The following is a 12219-nucleotide window of genomic DNA, read 5'->3' as shown; positions in this document are numbered from 1 at the left end:
AACACTTTAGCCCCTTCCCCGCCCCTTCCCCGAGGCCCTGTCCTCCGCTCACTACATTCCCCCTCCCTCAGTGGCTCACCCCCACCCTCACTCACTTTCACTGGGCTGGGGCAGGGGGTTGGGGTGCGGGAGGGGGTGAGGGCTCTGGCTGGGGGTGCGGGCTCTGGGGTGAGGCTGATGATGAGGGGTTTGGGGTGCACGAGGGAGCTTCAGGCTAGGGGGTGGGGCAGAGGGGTGGATTCAGGGTGTGGGAGGGGGCTCTGGGCTGGGGTGCGGGGGGGAAGGGGTTCATCTGGGGATGCAGGCTCTGGGGTGTGGCTGGGGATGAGGGGTTTGGGGTTTACGAGGGGGATCTGGGTTTGGGGGGGCTCAGGGCTGGAGCAGGGGGTTGGGGCTCGGGTTGGGGCACAGGTTTACCTCCGGCAGCTCCCAATCAGCGGAACAGCAGGGCTAAGGCAGGCTCCCTGCCTGGCCTGGCTCCACGCTGCACCCCGGAAGCGGCCAGCAGGTCCAGCTCCTAGGCGGGGGGGGGGCCATGGGGCTTCGCACACTGCTCTCGCTTGCAGGCACCGCTCCCATTGGCCACGGTTCCCGGCCAACGGGAGTATGTAGCAGGTGTTTGGGGTGGGGGCAGCACGTGGGGCCCCGTGCCCCCCAGCCTAGGAGCTGGACTTGGTGGCTGCTTCCGGGGCACAGTGTGGAGCCAGGACAGGCAGGGACTAGCCTGCCTTAGCTCCGCAACACCGCCAACCGGTCGTTTAATGGCCTGGGTGGCAGTGCTGACCGGAACTGCCCGGGTTCCTTTTCGACCGGGTGTTCCAGTTGAAAACCAGACACCTGGTCACCTTAAAATGGAAGGCTTTCTACTATGTGCCTCTTCCCCGAACCCCACTGTGACGGGGGTTCCTGGGATGCAACCTGGACTGTGGGACTGCTGTGCCCTCCAAACACACCAGCCTGGGCTGTCCCTCACAGTGTGATGCTGATGTCAAGCTACAACCTCTGACAGGCACTGCACTTACCACCCACAGGCAGGGCCACACCCAACTGAGTTACATGAATGGTCTCCCAGCCACTCATGAACCACCAATAAAGAGGCTTCAGCCTCATGCAGTGTTTTTTCACACCCCTGACCAACAAAAGTTTTACAACAAAAGTGCTAGTGTAGACAAAGCTCTCTGCAAAGAGACTTTAGGTCTGAGTGTGCAATATTCCAATTTGCCTGACTTATAGGGGTCTGTTACGAAGTCCCACCTAACTCAGATACACAACCCACAAAGGCTAAAGTCCTACTGCAAAGTGATCTGCCCTGGAACACGTAGTCTGCACTGTCTGGGCCTTGGCAAGCTTGTCTGAGTGGTGTGTAACACCAAGAGCTGTTAATGCCAAGGGTGACCCTTGTGAGAACAGGTGATGGGACTGTCTCAGCAAATGGCCCAACTTCTCTATTACAAGAAATCAGCACGAAATCTCACGCCCTTCAGAACAAAATGTAAGGCAGGGCTTTCCCCACAATAATAAATTCCTGTCTGCGCTGTGCACCCTCTCCTTCTGTCTGGGGAAGAGAGAACCAAAGACCATATAGTAAATTCACTTCTGCCATGATGCCCACAATGTGCCCAGCTGACAACAGCTAGAGGTGTTGAGCCACCCAGACTGTTTCGCTGGGCTGAGGTAAGGCTGTGGTACCATTTCTTTGCCCATCAAGCTCTCCCCACCGCTTTGTTTTCTTTGTCCACCTGCTATTTCTATTGCAACCTAGCTTGTAAGCTCTTTGGGGCAAGGGATTAGTATCTGTACAGTGACTAGCTCAATGCACCATTGGTCACTGACTTGGGTCTTTCGGCATTACCTATTATTAGTGTTAAGATGATAAACTGCGTGTAATTCTCTCAGGTGTCATGGAGGTGGACATGGTATATGGTAAATGCTAAAACTCCATGAGATAGATCACACTGCTCAAAAAGGACTGCTGCATGCTGGGGCTTGTAGCACGAGGTGGGCCACGCCTTCGGTACTAACGATGGGGGTGGCTGGCTGCAGTGTACTCCAGCTGACGCCATGTAGGTATGGTTCCGGTTCCCTCACCTCTGTCCCGCAGGCGCCAGGAAAGCTGCCAACACAGCACCTTGGCTGGGCAAAGTTTAGAATTGCACATAGGCCACACCTAACTTCTATCGAATGGAGCGAATTACAGCCATCCCCCTTTTTAACTCGGGCTTGGAGGAGGGAAGAATTTGTTTTTAACTTCTGTTGATGAGAACCTTTTATATGAGAACACCTTTCCAGCTGGCACCTCAGTAAGTAAGGGTTAAAGTGTGTACTTTTCCCACGCTTGTGGATGTTGTCCAGGATTCCCACGTGGTACCAGATCAGTCCAGCCCCTGAAATGCACTAGAATGTATCTAAAGATAGTATTTAAAAAAAAAAGCTCTAGTCAGTTGCAAACAAAAACCCCACACGACTGACCCCATGCCCTAACTTCCCAGAGTCAGACATTTTGCCTCTCTTACAGGACCTTTTTGTGTGGGAGAGTGGCATTTTCAGGCTCTCAGGCCTGTCACAAAAGTGTCCGTATTTTTGGCATCACTGCACTCTTCAAAGTGACAGATAAACTGGGTCAGGAATGGAGAGGTAGATCCGATCCAGACAAATCGCAAATAATCACGGAAGTTAGGACTGGGAAAGGTCTGTTAAATCATCTAGTCCAGAGGTGGGCAAACTACGGCCTGCGGGCCACATCCGGTTCACGGGACCGTCCTGCCCGGCCTTTGAGCTCCTGGGCTGGGAGGCTCGACCCCGGCCCCTCCCCTGCTGTCCCCCCTCCTCTGCAGCCTCAGCTCACTGTGCCATGAGCACTCTGGGCGCGGGACTGCGAGCTCCTGCCAGGCAGCGCGGCGGCGTGGCTGCCAGACATGCTGCTCTAAGCACCATGGTAAGGGGGCAGGAAGCGGGGGGGTTGGATAAGGGGCAGGGGTCCTGGGGTGGCAGTCAGGGGACAGGGAGCAGGGGGTAGTTGGATGGGGCAAAGGTTCTGGTGGGGGTGGTCAGGGGATGGGGAACGGAGGGATTGGATAGGCGTGGGAGTCCCAGGGGGCCTGTCAGGGGGCGGTGGTGCGGATAGGGGTCAGGGCAGTCAGGGGCAGGGAGCAGGGGTGGTTCGATAGGAGGTGGGGTCCTGGGGTGGTGGTTAGGGGTAGGGGGTCCGGGTGGGGGTGGTCAGGGGACAAGGAGCGGGTGGGGTTGGATGGGTGGGGGATTCTGAGGGGGGGGCAGTCAGGGGATGGGAAGTGGGAGGCGGCAGATAGGGGGCAGGAGCCAGGCTGTTTGGGGAGGCACAGCCTTCCCTACCCAGCCCTCCATACGGTTTTGGAACCCTGATGTGGCCCTCAGGAAAAAAGTTTGCCCACCCCTGATCTAGTCCGTCACCCTGCAAATGCAGCATCGGTCCCAATACTTTTACTGTTTTATCCACTTTTGTTTGAGAACTGGCAGGCAATTGGATTTCCACCACATCCCTACGGAGCAATTATTCCACAGCCAATGACAGGAAAGTTTCCTGATAGTTTGGCCTAAGTTTTATGTTTCTTGACTGCATCACACTAAAGAACTCTACTCCTTCCATGATATTTACACCTGGCAAATTCGAGCCCCCTCATGTGCCCAAGAATACATTCAGGTTGGAAATGAGAAGGTTTCTAACCAGCAGAGGAGGGAAGTTCAGATACAGCCGCCCAATAAAAGCAGTGGGGGCCAGCAACCTAACTAATTTTAAGATGGAGCTTGATAAATTTATGAATGCCTCCCTCACTCTCTGTTATCATTGCTCATTAAGTTATGTCTTCCCCATTCTGCTGTTTGTGAAGTCCCATCCCCAATAATGTGCTGTCTAATTATAACCTGTGCTTAGTTCCTGTGTGTGAAGTCAAACATTCAAAAATTAGGAAGTGCCAGAGCTAAGGTTGCCCATGCAACCTTAATTTCTCTCCTCCCCCTGCATATGCATTCTGATCATCTTTAATTATGTGATCAAATACTTGTTCTTTCACAGACCCTTGCTTTATTTAGTGCACAGGACAGACGGTGCTCACTGAATGAGCAGCTAGATCATATTTTGTTTTGTTCAATATGTTTGCATTGGCCTTATTTACTGCAGTCAATTCACACCCTACTCTGAATGCAGAATTATTAGTTTCCTCCTAGGCATTTCAATGGCGCTTGTCACTATAGTATCTGAGGGCTTCACAAACATTAATTAATTCGTTTTTACAATGCCCCATGAGGTGACGGGTGATATTATCCCCATTTTACACGGAGAGAATTGAGGCAGAGAGTGATAGAGGTCACAAGTATCCACTGATTTAGGGTGCCCAATCTTAGATGCCTGAGTTTTCAGAATATTTAGCTTTTTATAACACTTTATATGCTCAGAGCACAGCTCCCGGAGACTCCAGTTGCAGTGTGAATGCTCAGCACTTCTGCTAATCAGACCCCAGGGTCTCAAGTTAGGTGCCTAGAAATTAGGTATACAATTAGGGACCATATGTGAAAAGTCTGGTTTATACGACTTGCCCAGCATCATGTAGGAATGCTGTGGCAGAGGCAGGGATAGAAGCCTGTTCTCTAGGGTGGCATGAGACCATCCTTTTACCGTGAGACCATCCTTTCTCTTCTTAAAAAGAAAAGGAGTACTTGTGGCACCTTAGAGACTAACCAATTTATTTGAGCATAAGCTTTCGTGAGCTACAGCTCACTTCATCGGATGCATACTGTGGGAAGTACAGAAGATCTTTTTATACACACAAAGCATGAAAAAATACCTCCCCCCACCCCACTTTCCTGCTGGTAATAGCTTATCTAAAGTGATCACTCTCTGTACACATTGTAAGGAGAGTGATCACTTTAGATAAGCTATTACCAGCAGGAGAGTGGGGTGGGAGGAGGTATTGTTTCATGGTCTCTGTGTATATAATGTCTTCTGCAGTTTCCACAGTATGCATCCGATGAAGTGAGCTGTAGCTCACCAAAGCTTATGCTCAAATAAATTGGTTAGTCTCCAAGGTGCCACAAGTACTCCTTTTCTTTTTGCGAATACAGACTAACATGGCTGTTACTCTGAAACCTTTCTCTTCTTGCAATCCCCTGCCTCATTTACTACACACTTCCCACCTCAGTGTCCCCTTCCGGTTGCCTGATTTTTACCCTATGACCCTCACTGCCATCCCTGCGTTTTCATTTGTTGTCCCCTGCAATTACTTGTCCTGGGTCCTTTGGCTCCACCCCTCAGTGAGCTTAGTTCCCACCATCTTCCAGGCTCACATATAGGTACACACTTTCCATCTCCTCCAACAATCGAGCCAGGGGCCCTAGAGATAACAGCCTCTTCACTACACAGCCTTGATTCCTTGCTGGAACACAATCCGTCCTGTGCAGAGTACGAGGCAGGGGTCCTCTGGAAAAAGTAATGGCTGGTCAGGTGATTAAAGACAGCCCTAATGCATGGACACGAGAGTGCTGAATAACAGTGCACTGGCAACCTTAATTCTGGCATCTCCTAGTTTTTGAATGCTTGAGTTTGTAACCTTTATGGTCTTTTAACCCAGTTTTTAGTGGCTAAGTCCCTATGTTGCTGCAAATACCAGTACAAAAACCAAACGGAGACCCCCACGGATCATCAGCAGGGTTGGAGCCTTTAGATCCACAGCACAGACCTCTGCCATTTGAAGCAAGGGAGTAACTGACAGCTGTAGTGTGAGGTGTCATCCTCTCTGTGGAGGAGCCACTGACTCGAGGGAGCGAGGCACACACCTTGCCCAGGGATTTCCCAGGGATTTGCTAACAGCAGAGGAACGTTCAGACTCATGGGTTCTACACCAGGTTCTGCAAGGGAGTTTCTCCAGGGGGCACAGCCCTTTCTGTCCCTGCCTCCCTTCCATGACCCCTTTTGCACCTGCCCTGTGTCAGTTACGGCAAGTCTCAAACCCAGGCCAGGAGGTTGCTGCGTGTAAGAGCCTTAACCTCTATGCCACCATACAGCAAGGCCAGACCAGGACACTGAAGTGGGATCATTGGACTAGCAACAGACTCTTGATTGGCCAGCTCAGCATAAAGTTTCCCTTTCCTACCGCACCCTTTGTCTGAGCACCTAGTTGCTGGGCCTGCTGTGCTGACCAGACCCCGGAGAGCAAGTTCCTGCCTCCTGGCCTGGTTCCTGGGCCTGTTTCCACACCTTGTACTTGGTTCCTGCTTTCTCATCCCAGACCCCTTGCTCACCCAGTCCCTCCAATCTCAGTCTTCACCCATTCCTGGCTCCCAGTCCTAGTTTCCATGCCCAGCCAGTCTCAGTCCCTGCTTCCCCCCAGCACCAGTCTTTTCCCACCCCCACAAGGCTTATTGTCCCAATCTGTTCCCTCTCTTGCCCCCTCCCAGTTTGTTCTTGTCCCCTCTGCATTCACCTGAGGCTGCTGCTCTTTCTCCTGGGTGCCTGGGTAGTGATCAATGGCTCTATGTCTAGTCGGCAGTCGGTATCAAGCGGAGTGCCCCAAGGGTTGGTCCTGGGGCTGGTTTTGTTCAATATCTTCATTAATGATCTGGAGGATGGTGTAGACTGCACCCTCAGCAAGTTTGCAGATGACACTAAACTGGGAGGAGTGGTAGATACGCTGGAGGGTAGAGATGGGATACAGAGGGACCTAGACAAATTAGAGGGTTGGGCCAAAAGAAATCCGATGAGGTTCAACAAGGACAAGTGCAGAGTCCTGCACTTAGGATGGAAGAATCCCATGCACCGCTACAGGCTGGAGACCGAATGGCTAGGCAGCAGTTCTGCAGAAAAGGACCTGGAGATTACAGTGGATGAGAAGCTGGATATGAGTCAACAGTGTGCCCTTGTTGCCAAGAAGGCCAATGGCACATTGGGCTGCATTAGTAGGAGCATTGGCAGCAGATCGAGGGACGTGATTGTTCCCCTCTATTCGGCACTGGCGAGGCCACACCTGGAGTACTGTGTCCAGTTTTGGGCCCCCCACTACAGAAAGGATGTGGACGAATTGGAGAGAGTCCAGCAGAGGGCAATGAAAATGATTAGGGGGCTGGGACAGATGACTTACGAGGAGAGGCTGAGGGAACTGGGGTTATTTAGTCTGCGGAAGAGAAGAGTGAGGGGGGATTTGATAGCAGCCTTCCACTACCTGAAGGGGGGTTCCAAAGTTTATAAGCAGAGCTCTGCCTATATGGGTAGCTGTAGTGAACCCCCATCCAACTCATCACTTCGCCACACTGGACACATTCAATGCTTAAGAATTTCCTTATAACTCATTCCCATGATCTTTTTTTTTCCTTTTGCTCTTCTCTGAGCCTTCTCCAGTTGTCAGTGTCATCCTGGTAACGAGTTACCCAGAACAGGACGCTCTCTTTCAGCTGCAGTCTCACCTGGTGCTGCCTTGCTTTCCAATGTGATGCCTCTTCTTATGCAGCCTAGTGTCCCTCTGGCCTTTTCCCCGTGGCATAGCCTGTATTCCCCTGTAGGCACTGCCAGACTGGATCAGACCTGTGGTCCAGCTAGTCCAGGATCCTGTCTCCGACAATGGCCAGCACCGGATGCTTCACAGAAGATTCAAGAAGTTGGTGCACTGTGATGAGCTGGTGGCTGTTCACAGCAGGAAGGGAACTGGGGCTACCTAGTTTAGGTCAAATGCTGAAGCAGCATGGAGTGTCGTCTGTCCAATTCGGTAATGTCCAGGCTTCCATCAGCTTAAAAGTAAGGGGTCTCTCAGACAATGGGTCTCAGAAGCTGTGATGAAGTGGGAATGTTCTTAATGTTTTCTCTGATTACTGTGTGGGTGCCTCAGTTTCCCCTAGGCATTTCTTAAGTATCTAGGTGGTGGGATAAGGGTATGTGATTGTTACAGAGCCCTAGAGGGCCAGCGTGTCTGCACAGAGAACGGCCGACACCCTGTCTTCTGGCAACTGATGGCCTGGGCCCCTCCCCTGCAAAGGTGCCAACTGAAGGGGTTGGAGAACAAAGAGATCAGGTGGCCTCCTGGCCCGGGAAAGGGCGAAAGGCCAGAGGAGGGGCTGGAGAGTTTCATTTTGGAGCTGGCTGGGGAAATTGAGGGAGGTCCAGATGGGGCTCTGGCCTCCCTGCCCCCCAAAACGGACCTGACTGAGGGTTCCTGTTTCCTATACCTACAAGCTCTGTTTTAGACTGTGTTCCTGTCGTCTAATAAGCCTTTTGCTTTACTGGCTGGCTGAGAGTCACGTCTGACTGAGGAATTGGGGGCAGGACCCACTGGCTTCCCCAGGAGCCTCGCCTGTGTGGACTCGCTGTGGGAAGTGCACGGTGGGGCAGAGGATGCTGAATGCTGCGAGGTCAGACTCAGGAAGGTCAAAACTGTGTAAGCTTCTTGCCCTGGAGACGGTCTGCTCATAGAGAGGAGGCTCCCCCAGAGTCCCGACTGGCTTCGTATGGATTAGTTCCAGAGCATGGCCCAGTGACTACATGACAACTGGTGGCAGTGGTGGGATCTACTGCACCCCATGGACTGAGCACCCGGCAGTAAGCAACTGGGGAGCAGTAAAACGAAGGGGGATTAACGAGGACCAGGCATGCTGAAGGCTCAGAGAGGGGCGGTTTCTGGGGGGCGAAGGAGCTATGCTTAACCCCTGGGTGTGTGTGACCAGCGAGAAGGACTGCTGCAGTAATGGGGTCCCCCTGAGTAATGCGGCGAGCAGTCTCAGGGGTGGAGGAGTCTGCGGTTCGACCCTGGGAGAGAGGTGGTGACCTGGAGAAGGGCTGGCACACTAGGGGTTCTTCCTGGAAACCGTGGGGAGCTGAGAGCACACAGGCCTGTGAGTCCACAACAACTTGGGAAGAGCGGAGTGATGGCCTGTCACCGTCCCCGGAAGAAGGACATTGTAACCCTGTGCAAAAAGAGAGGGTTGAGCATTGGAAAGGTCACCAAAGCACAGTTCATCGTGCAGCTGGAGGAGGATGACCACTCTAAGGAGCAGATTCCTGACCCAGATGGGGCGACAAGAGGATCTGGTGGGAGAAATATAGGGTCTGGCCCACCTGGGCCTCTGCAGGTCACCCTCATTCCAAAGGGCTGGTGGAGAGAGTTTATGGGGACCTGAGGATGATGCTGAGAACTTTTATGAATCAGCATCCTCAGGACGGGGACAAGGACCTGCCCCACCTGCGGTACGGGGAAGTGCCCCAGGAATCTACAGGGTTCTTCCCTTTCGAGCTGCTGTATGGGAGGAGAGTGAGGGGACCCTGGACTTGGTAAGGGACAGTCGGGAGGAGAACGGGGAAGACCCCCTGATGGATCTCTTCCTTGAGGTGGGGGCCAATCCTCCCATAAGGTGTCCCCCGTTCAGAGTCACTGGGAAAACAGCCCAGAACCTGGAGAGAGAGGTCAAGGACATGCTGGCTTTAGAGGTGATCCAGCCGTTCAATAGCTCATGGGCCTCACCCGTGGGGCTGGTCCCCAAGAAAGACGGGTCGATCCGATTCTGTGTGGACTATCGGAAGCTTAATGCCATCACTGTGTCCAAGGCCTACCCCATGCCTAGGCCTGGTGAGATTCTAGACAGGCTGTGGGGGGGGCTCATTACCTCTCTACTACGGATCGCCCCAAAAGCGACTGGCAGATGCCTTTGAACCCAGATGCCAGGTTGAAATCTGCCTTGACCATCCCTTTGGGGCTCTTTTGGGTCCGTTTGTTTGTGTCAGGGAAGCCTGGCTGTTTAAAAATAGCCAGAGCTTCGCGAACCAGCTGAGCAGCGGGGGACAGCAGAGCAGCTCACAGCAGGAGTTTGCCTGGGACTGGTAAGTATCCGAGTGTGTGTGTGTGTTTGCTTGCTGAGGAAGTATCCGAGCGTGTGTTTGCTGGGGGGGCAGTGTGAGAGCCTGAGTGAGTGTCTGATTGGCTGCTAGCCTGCAGGGGGTGGCATTAGGGTGTCCGTTTGTTTGTGTCAGGGAAGCCTGGCTGTTTAAAAATAGCCAGAGCTTCTCCAACCAGCTGAGCGGCGGGGGACAGCAGAGCAGCTCACAGCAGGAGTTTGCCTGGGAGTTCGCCTGGAGTGAGCCCAGTGAGGCTTACGTCTTGCAAACTGCTCTGAGGAAGCTCGTAGTAGGAAGGTGATATGGAAGGGGGGGTTCAGCTGTTGTGACCTGCACTGGATGTGCCATGTTTGTCTTTCTTCCACAGGACAGAAGCGACTTTGTCTGTACAAAGTGCAAGCTGGTCTCCATATTGGAAGAGAAGATTGAAGGTCTGGAGCAACAGATAACGACCCTGCGTTGCATACGGGAAACTGAGGATTTTCTGGACGAAACTCAGGATAGGCTTCTAGGGGCACAAAGCTCTACAGATATAGAGCAGGTTGCACAGAGGAGCCAAGAGGCCAGTGAAGAAGCTTGGCAACATGTGACCTCCAGAAGAGGTAAGCGGAATGTCCGGGTTCCAGTAACACAGACACAGGTAACTAACCGCTTCCATGTTCTCTCCACAGGTATCGTTGCGGAGAGTGGACCAGATGATATGTCTGGGGCGAGAAAGCAGAAGGAGACTCCGCTGGTTGGAAGGCATGAGATGCTATGTCCTGAGGTTGGGGGTTCCACGACCACCACTCCCAAGAGGAGAAGGCGGGTGGTGGTGGTGGTCGGGGACTCTCTCCTCCGGGGGACTGAGTCATCTATCTGCCGCCCTGACCGGGAAAACCAAGAAGTCTGCTGCTTGCCAGGGGCTAGGATTCGCGATGTGACAGAGAGACTGCCGAGACTCATCAAGCCCTCGGATCGCTACCCCTTCCTGCTTCTCCACGTGGGCACCAATGATACTGCCAAGAATGACCTTGAGCGGATCACTGCGGACTACGTGGCTCTGGGAAGAAGAATAAAGGAGATGGAGGCGCAAGTGGTGTTCTCGTCCATCCTTACCGTGGAAGGAAAAGGCCTGGGTAGGGACCATCGAACTGTCAAAGTCAACGAATGGCTACGCAGGTGGTGTCGGAGAGAAGGCTTTGGATTCTTTGACCATGGGATGGTGTTCCATGAAGGAGGAGTGCTGGGCAGAGACGGGCTCCATCTTACGAAGAGAGGGAAGAGCATCTTTGCCAGCAGGCTGGCTAACCTAGTGAGGAGGGCTTTAAACTAGGTTCACCGGGGGAAGGAGACCAAAGCCCTGAGGTAAGTGGGAAAGCGGGATACCAGGAGGAAGCACAGGCAGGAATGTCTGTGAGGGGAGGGCTCCTGCCTCATACTGGGAATGAGGGGCGATCAACAGGTTATCTCAAGTGCTTATATACAAATGCACAAAGCCTTGGAAACAAGCAGGGAGAACTGGAGGTCCTGGTGATGTCAAGGAACTATGACGTGATTGGAATAACAGAGACTTGGTGGGATAACTCACATGACTGGAGTACTGTCATGGATGGTTATAAACTGTTCAGGAAGGACAGGCAGGGCAGAAAAGGTGGGGGAGTAGCACTGTATGTAAGGGAGCAGTATGACTGCTCAGAGCTCCGGTACGAAACTGCAGAAAAACCTGAGTGTCTCTGGATTAAGTTTAGAAGTATGTGCAACAAGAGTGATGCAGTGGTGGGAGTCTGCTATAGACCACCGGACCAGGGGGATGAGGTAGATGAGGCTTTCTTCCGGCATCTCACGGAAGCTACTAGATCGCATGCCCTGATTCTCATGGGTGACTTTAATTTTCCTGATATCTGCTGGGAGAGCAATACAGCGGTGCATAGACAATCCAGGAAGTTTTTGGAAAGCGTAGGGGACAATTTCCTGGCACAAGTGCTAGAGGAGCCAACTAGGGGGGGCGCTTTTCTTGACCTGCTGCTCACAAACCGGGTAGAATTAGTGGGGGAAGCAAAAGTGGATGGGAATCTGGGAGGCAGTGACCATGAGTTGGTTGAATTCAGGATCCTGACGCAGGGGAGAAAGGTAAGCAGCAGGATACGGACCCTGGACTTCAGGAAAGCAGACTTCGACTCCCTCAGGGAACGGATGGCCAGGATCCCCTGGGGGACTAACATGAAGGGGAAAGGAGTCCAGGAGAGCTGGCTGTATTTCAAGGAATCCCTGTTGAGGTTACAGGGACAAACCATCCCGATGAGTCGAAAGAATAGTAAATATGGCAGGCGACCAGCTTGGCTTAATGGTGAAATCCTAGCGGATCTTAAACATAAAAAAGAAGCTTACAA

Source organism: Lepidochelys kempii, chromosome 26 (assembly GCF_965140285.1).
Source record: "Lepidochelys kempii isolate rLepKem1 chromosome 26, rLepKem1.hap1, whole genome shotgun sequence".
NCBI classification, from domain to species: Eukaryota; Metazoa; Chordata; order Testudines; family Cheloniidae; genus Lepidochelys; species Lepidochelys kempii.
The sequence above is the reverse complement of the archived record's forward strand: the minus strand, read 5'-3'. Positions refer to the sequence as shown.